Genomic DNA, 8,535 nt, shown 5'->3' on the forward strand with positions numbered 1-8,535 from the left:
AATTTGTTTTTTGCTTACATTTGATGTGTAAAGTTTTGAGAATAACTGATGACCTTTCATAAGTATCAGCACAAAGATCAAGACATTATGAATGCTATGAGTTTAGTCACTACATCAAAACAATGCCTTCAAGGTCTGAGAGACAATGGATGAGACTCTCTCATAAACAAAGAGTCCATATTTTGTAAGAGATTTGATATTCTGATTCCTGATCTAGGGGACTCATATCACCTCAAGGACGACCAAGATGTAAGGTTGAAAAGATCACCGCATTACATCATTATAATATTGATGTGTTTTATGCTATTATTGATTTGCAACTTCAAGAGTTGAATGATCGTTTCACTAAAGCAAATACAGAGCTCCTCCTTTCAATGGCATGCTTGAGTCTAAAGAATTTTTTTCTGCTTTTGATAAAGATAAGTTGATTCGTCTTGCTGAGCTTTACCCTAAAGACTTTTCTAGAGTAAACATAATTAGACTTGAAAATCAATTGGATGTATATTGCAGAAATGTGAAACAATGATCAGTTTTCAAGTTTAAAATTTATAGCAAAGCTAGCAGAGATGATGGTAGCAACTCAAAAGCACATTGTATTTTCTCATGTGTATCTATTGATTAAGTTGGCATTAACTTTGCCAGTTGCAACAACAAGTGTTGAAAGAGCATTTTCAGCTATGAACAATATCAAAAGTCATCTATGTAATAGAATGGGAGATGAATGGATCAATGATGCTTTGGTTACTTACATAGAGAATGTGACATTTGATACCATCAGTGATGATGCAATTATGAATTGTTTTCAAAATATGAAAAATAGAAGATGCCCGTTGTAAAATTTTCATGAATTTAGTTGTTTGTATTTCTTACGTGAACAATCTTTATTTTAGTTTAAAAGTACACTTTAAGGTTTTATCTTATTATGTTCATAAATTTAGTTGTTTATGTTTGTAACAATTGTTATTTTAATTCAAAGGCTTATTTAAGTTTTATCTCTCCACGAATGACTTTTCCTCCAGCAAAAAATTTTTGGCTCCGCCACTGGTCCGAATAAATGGATTGTCCTTCAAGACCATAGCATTGTCCCCGAGACCCAAAGTCTGCCCACCCAACGAAAAACTTCTGGCTCCGCCACTGATTGGATCCATTTGTGAATTATGCAGCTTGGATTTGTGTTTACATAGTTGGGATATGTTTGGATTTGGGTGGGACGTAGAACCATAATTTTTTCTGAACTATGTTTACGTTCAGTTTTTTTTTTTTTTTGAATTTATAGCCTAAAGAAACCACACCTAGCACCAAGACCTAGTCGCGCCCATCTGCATAAAACTCCAAGGCTAGGACCCATGTCCCCACCCAAGGCCTATGCTTGTTCTTTTCTTTTTAATAATGATGAGAAACCTTGCCGAAGCGCGCAAAACCCCGGGTGAGGCTCCATGACCACTTTGTCCTACCTGGCCTATGAACACACTTTTGAATCAGTGCCTTCATCTCAACACCCTCACAAACACCTTGCTGGCCATGTGGGTAACCCCTGTTACATGCCATGCATGTCGAGCTGTCTGACTTTCCAGCTTTATTTTTCACATGTCGATTGCCACTACCATTGTGACAAACAAATAAAACAACAACTAAACTGCCATTAATTTCTCGTGAAAATTTGAAATTCTCATATTTTAACTTTTCAATAAAGAAAATTGTGACCACATAAATATATTTAAGAAATGAGGAATAAGTTTGAAAAAAAATATATCATATGAGAATTTTAGAAATGATTATATTGTATGACAAAAATGATGTGTTTTTGAAATGTCATACAATTTTCAAAATCTTCAAATTCTCAAATTTTCTATTATAAAATAATATTTTTACTCTATGCACAATAGATTTTTCTTCAGATTTTACAAACTTTCTTTCAAAAATCTAAATATGTGAATTTTCTCCTAAATGTGAGAATTTTCTCTCGTACATTTGTGAATGTCCTCCTGCATGTGCCCCTTATGTGTTTTTATTAAAAGAAGGCTCGTATATTTTGGGTAGGGGTGGGCTACTAGCGCAGCTCGATGGGCCTAACCGACCCGACCCATCATGGGCTGGGTTTGGGCCATGATTTTAGGCCCAGACCCATTAGGTACCGGGCCTAAACGCCCAATCCGTTATATACGTAGGCTGGGCTCAGGCTGGCCCGATGAGCCTGAATTATTTATTATTTTTTTATTAATATAAAATTTTAAAAAATTAAATATTACATAGTAACTTGAATAACTATTATTATTTACCTAATTAGTTGTATTGTAACTTGCTATATGTTAATTATTATTATTTACCTAATTAGTTGGATGAGAACTTGTTCTTATCTCGTTAACTCATAATTTTAGTCAAGCATTTTTGCATTTTAAAATAGGATAGCTTGGAATGCTTCACATTGGCCCGTTGAGCCAATGGTCATGGTCTTCTCTTCAAACCGGATCTCGTTAAGAACTGAGCTAGCCCGATCTTTAGAGACATTCGCAATCATGAGTTATGAAAGACCTCAAAATATGCACACCTTTTTTAAATAAATACCCTTAAAAAATTATTGCCTCAGGGGCTCACGCCCCCAAACCCCAACCTTACTAGAAAGGGAGCGCGACTCTTCTGCAAACCCCCACCAATTTACCGTGAAGTTAGATCCATAAAAATTAAGGATTTATATCAACAAAAAATTAGCAGAATAGTATATATTTGAGAAAAAATTCATATATTTAAGAGAAAATTCACATATTCTCATATTTAAAAAATATATATATTCACATATTTGAGAAGAAATTTGTATATTTAGAGAAAATCTACATGCAAGAAGGAATAAAAGGTCCTTTTAAGGCTAAAAATTTGCAAATTTGGATATGGAGAAAATTAAAAAATTATAGAGTATTTCAGAAAATACATCATTTTTTGTCTTACAATACTCTCATTTTTTGAACTAAAAATATGTAAAACCATAAAAATGCCCTTTTTCCAAGAAAGACTAGAAATGTAAATATCGATTGTGAAATTTCAAAGAAAAAGAGGAAAACACATAATAGGTTGACCCGATATTTTCTCAAGAAATCGGGTCCGATTATCATGTAGCGATCTAACCGTCAATAACCTTGCGAATACGGATCGGTGCAAGCCGATCCAAACCCAGATCATCCAGAGTGAAAGGACACATCTCTGCCAGTTTGTAAAGATAGAAGGGTCATTTTGGTAAATCGTTTAGCGGTCTAACGGACGGGTAGGCAGAGAAGTGTAGGAAAAAGTTGCGAGGCTGTCGCCGTTGGTTTGGTGGTGTGATTTGTTGGGGATTTGCTTTCTCAGTCTCTCTCTCTCTCTCTCACTTTTTCTCTTCCTCCTTTTAACTTCGTCGCCAAACCCCGGTGGGTTGCCGACCCAAGGGAAGAAGCCTACGGTCTGTTCCCTCTTTCTTTCTTGCCCTCTACCTCCTTTACGGATACAAGAGAAAGCCCCCTGTTTTTAGGTGTAAGGTTTCACAGAGAAAGAGAGATGTTGGAGTTGTTCCTGCTGGGGTGCACCGGGGTGGTGGTGTTCCTCCATGGCGCCAACTTCTTCTTCCACTATCTCTCCAATCACGTCGCCGTTCGTGCTCTCAGGTTCCCCCATCTGTCCCTTGTTTTTTTTGCGAGTTTTCTTTCCTGAATTATTTGGTGGTTGGTGACAGAATTGGGTGAACTCGTTCTTGTTTTTCTTTTTCTTGTTTTCCTCTTTTCTGAAGAAACCAGTCTAGTATTTGATGATATCTGTGATGAATTTTTTGATTGATTTAGTGGGGAGTGATGAAGTCATCTCCCTCTTTCTTCACTCCTTTGTCTGGGTACTTTTTAGTTATGTTTTCGTGCGATTTTTTTGCGTTTTGGTTGCGGATCTCTTGAAATCATCGATAGTTTCTGACGTGTGCGAGCGGGTTCCCCTTGGTTTTGTTGATTGTTGTTTGTATTGTGTAGTGAATTTTGGAATTTGCCTTGGTGTTTATTGATTTGTTGATCTTGTCCTTTTTGTGGTGTTGCAATTCTATGGTCGTCTTCTTCTTGTGGATGTTGCGATATTTGAACTTCTGTTTCCCTTCTTTCAATTCAGTTAGAATAAAGAAGATTGCAACGAGACGTGTTTGCTATTGTTGCTTATGTGATATCTGGTAGTTACATTTTATGTTTTGTGATTTGAGGAACTCTGGCATCATTCGTCCTCCACCCGCTTTCTTGTTATGTTAGGTGCTTTTGTTTGAGTGAATTATTTCTCTTTTTCCTTATGAAACTTGTAGATGATTATCATCTTGGTTTTTTTGAGAATGCGCATTGCTTGGGCTACAAAGCAATCGACTTTGGAATGTTCAGAATAGATATTTTAAGTCTTCTTGATTTGATCTTTACATGAGTTGAGTAGGTCGGCTTTTGATCATAGATGGTGTAGATGGGTTGACTTGCTTGCTGGCTGCTTGATTTCCTTTTCTCAGTCTGGGATAATGCATGGTGGCAATTGCAGTATTGCATATTGGCATGGCATAGCCTAGGGAATCTGTGTACAGGGAATTCAGAGCGATGATAGTGTTTTCTTTGTAGCTTGTGTTTATATCGCCAGCATAGGTGATTGTGAGATCGTTTGTTTTGTTTATGGAGGCAAAATTATCATTTTCCTGCTCCATTTAGGTACTTTTGAGCTTAGTTTCGCATGAGAAGGAATTGAGGAATAGAGAACGACTTTAGATATCTGTTAAATCAAAATGATACGTGGTCAGTTGTTTATTTTGGTCTGGATACTGGTCAGGATCACGGCATATGTTTGATGTTTCTTTTTAAGAATCAATAGCTTGATCTTAAGACTTTTCTGGTTGATTATGGATGGATCAGCACATGAGGATTGCCACTTTTAGAAAGGAAAATTTCCCCTAGATAGCAAATACTGATCTGACCATATCTGGTGTTGCATGTTAGTGTGCATGCTGCTGTTCTCTGAATTTCTATAGTCTATAGATCCCAAGGTTGTCAAACAGGAGGAAAGTTATCAAGACTATGATGTTGGACTCCATGTTTTAGTCATGTTTGTTCAAACTGTATCCAGTGTAGCATTTAACTCTTCTTCCCCTTTATGGTGGTTCAAATGGTCGTCTGCTTCATCTGCTTTATCAAATAAACAGAGGTGGTTAATGAAAGAAAATTAATTAAGAAAAGGTATAATGTCTGTCAAATTTATGAAACCAAGATGTGGATTTGTTCGTAAGAAATCCTGTGAAAAGGTTAATCAAAGGTTTAAATCATCTTGATATGGAAAAAAGTCTGCTATCATGGTTGATATGACATGAATTTGGGTATGATCATGATTCGTGAGTCTTATCTGTGGTTTCATTAGGTCGCCTCTATTATCCTTTTTTGTATCTATGTTTTTGTACCTACTCTCTAGGCACTGTTGATGTGTACAATTATTTGTTTTTAAGGGTCCATGTGTTGCCTTGGTAATGTCTGAACCAGGGTGCTGTCTCTTTGTCAATATGGTTCCATCCTTCAAACCTGTCGTTGCTACAAACTCACTTCCAAGCCATCACTAATTGTGCATCTTGGCTTTTGTCCGTGCAAGGTGGAGGCATCACTAGAAATTGCATATTTAAATGCAGGCTTCTTATGAGGTTGTTTGTTTTGCATACAATTTTTTCTCTAATGCATAGCGGTCAGGAAATCCATTTAAATATTCACTTATGATGCGGATGATGGTTGGTATTTCCATTTATAACAGCATGGTGAAATCAATTTAGTAGGAAGGCATGAGCCGCTACAATTAGTCCTTTTAACTGTAGTGTTCTTGCTATGGTTTTGTATTGACTTAGGCTTCACATCTTGTTTTGGGGCTTGTAGAAGACTGATGAAACTGTCTGTGGATATGAATAAATTCCAACTTGGTCAACTACCTGAATGATTGATTTTACACCTTGAAAACTTGGAATTAGATTCACACCTTATTTTTCCCCTTTCAAAAAAAAAGATAAGAGAGAGATGAGATTGGACCAGTCAGTTCGTTTATATCACCAGAAGACGTGGATAGCTAACTTTTGCTTATTAACAACTTGAGGAAATTGCCTCAGCCGGTTGAGTGTTTTGGGTTGCTTATGCCTGCTATAATTAACAAACGTTGGTGTCTAAGATCCATGTGGATTTAACTAAAAGGACATCGGAGCAAAGAGTAACTTCTCTTAAGTCTTGATCTCCAATGATGTCTTTTGGAAAGTGTCTTGAAAAGATGCACCAAAGAGCAAAGTGATTACTGTGAATAGCTAGGTCACAGTGGCTTGTGGTAGTTATCTTCTGGTACTGAAGATACTCTTTTATTTCTTTGTGTTCCTTTTCTTCATGGGGCTCGTCAATGCACATATCTATATGTAAAACACTTAAGATGTAAAGCAAAATGAAGCATAATAGAGAATTGAGTAATTGAATCTATTCATTTTAGCATCTTTGTATGCTGCATATACAAGTTGGACTAGAGAGGCTGCAATAATTAAAAAATAATCTTCAGAACCTTATGTTGGCTTACTTGAGGGAGGAATCTTTTTGGTAGGATGTATGCACCATTTACTCTTTTCTCTTTTGGACCATTTGCACATGTTTTCTTACTTTTGCTATGATGAATAGGTGAGGCTACTTGATTATTTATATGCTTTTGCTTTTTGGAGTTGGGAGACATTAAGAATAATGAGCTAGTGCCTGGTTTTTTGTGCATGGTTTACATTGCTGTGTTTTCACAATCTAGTAATAATAGATCATACTTTTGCAAATGGAGGAGGCCTATTCTGCTGTGTTCCATAATGTTCTGCGCATTGGGCATTGTTTGGAACAGCGCAGTCATTATGGTCCCAGTTTCATCCACAAAAATGCTGTGTCAATCCAAGGATCTGTAGAGGATCATGTCCAAGATCTTTGCTTAAGTGGTCTTACGGCCTTGCACTCAATTTAGTACTCTCAAGTTAAGGCATAGTTTTTCACTCATTGATCAGTTGTTGCCGTCCCTATTGTTGCTGTTATGCTGATTGCAGGAGTTCTTTTCTTCATTTGTATTGGATCTTCCTTCTTCATTTGTATTGGATCTTCCTCCCACGTTTGTACTAGTTTATCATTAAGTACAGTAGCTCAAGTGTAAGTTCTTAGCTTATCTCATGATCCCTTAAGTCTATGAATTTGTATGCCACATTCGATCGGGGCAACCACAAGTCGTATTTATATTATAACTGTGTATTTACTTGGTTACTTAGAGTTTGCGATGCGTCTATTAGAGTGAAGTGGTTTTTTGACTCCAAAGTACTGCATTACTGACGCATTGTTTCCATAAATTGCTCCTGTAATCCCCGTTTCTTTTTTATGTAATTGGTTCTCTTTATTTGTTGACATATATGTCTCTCTTTTCATCTTGTTACAGTTTCCTCGGATTCGTTGGATGGTAGATTGATGCAGACGGATGCTGGTAGGATCGGCCATGGTTGCTTGTCGTGGAGAACCAATTGTCTGGCTTGTAAATTGTACAGTTTCCACACAATAAAGTAGGGGAATAAGTCGGTGCATGGTTGCTTCAAAGGAGCATGAGTTGGTTCTTTCGGTTTTGAGCATAATTTTGTAGATCTTATTCGACGTGAACGACAATAAAATTCTTGAACACCGCCTTGTCGCTCGATCGTGTGTGTGTGTGTGTGTGGCTGTGGCATTCTCAAGCATGGGTGTGTGCCTGAGACCTATTTCACGTGGAGATGGAGCACCTCATTTTAAGACTGATTGAGATTATTTTTCTTGGTTAAGAAGCCAGAAAGAGCGACTTGCTCGGTATATGTTTAGCCACTCAACCTTGTCAAAGGTGGAGCTAAACATAATGAAAGATAAAAAGGAACGCTTTGAGCTCTCTTTGTCATGATGAAAGTTTTCTACACCGTTTTCTCACAGCTGTAAGCTAAGGGGTTGTTTCATGGCTTGTCCAAGATTGGATGAAATAAACAAACAGACCCAAACACAACATTGGTTTTGTTCGTGCTGTTCTTTTTGTTTCAAGTTCAACAAATGTTCTTTGTTTGATGATGGAAGAATGAAGAAGAAGAAGAAACCCTAATTAATGAAAAAAAAAAAACTAATCAAGAAGAAAAATCCCTAATCAATAAGAGAACCCTAATCAACAAAATCAAAACAAAAACCTAATCTATGAAAATCAAACAAAAACCCTTAAAAGAACCTTCACATATGAAAACCTAAAAATGTCTTAAAAAACAATTTGATTCAAACCGAAATAAAAGATGAATAAGAAGAAAAGACGAAGAAAGAAAAGGGGCAACCTTGCCGGCAGCCTCATCTCCGGTGTTCTCGTATCGACGATGACGATGGCCTCATCCCCGGCGTAGGTGACCCCGACACCCGTGACCCCTTGGCTGCCAAGGAGAGAGAGAGAGAGACCTCCTAGCCTCGATTTTTTTTTTAACGTGTTCCCCGCATCCTATTCTTTTTATAACAGGGAGAAGAAGAACAACTTTTT

General features: G+C 37.1%; 1 long non-coding RNA gene across 1 annotated transcript; it reads left to right on the forward strand.

Moving 5' to 3' along the window:
• The first annotated feature begins 3,317 nt into the window (after positions 1 to 3,317).
• On the forward strand, positions 3,318 to 7,690 carry LOC149814653 (uncharacterized). Its single transcript, XR_016428075.1, has 2 exons — positions 3,318 to 3,632; positions 7,441 to 7,690. It is a non-coding gene; the product is annotated as an uncharacterized LOC149814653 (long non-coding RNA).
• The last annotated feature ends 845 nt before the right edge of the window (positions 7,691 to 8,535 follow it).

This window comes from Nuphar pumila, chromosome 15 (genome assembly GCF_984573655.1).
Source record: "Nuphar pumila chromosome 15, dmNupPumi1.hap1.1, whole genome shotgun sequence".
Lineage (NCBI taxonomy): Eukaryota > Viridiplantae > Streptophyta > Magnoliopsida > Nymphaeales > Nymphaeaceae > Nuphar > Nuphar pumila.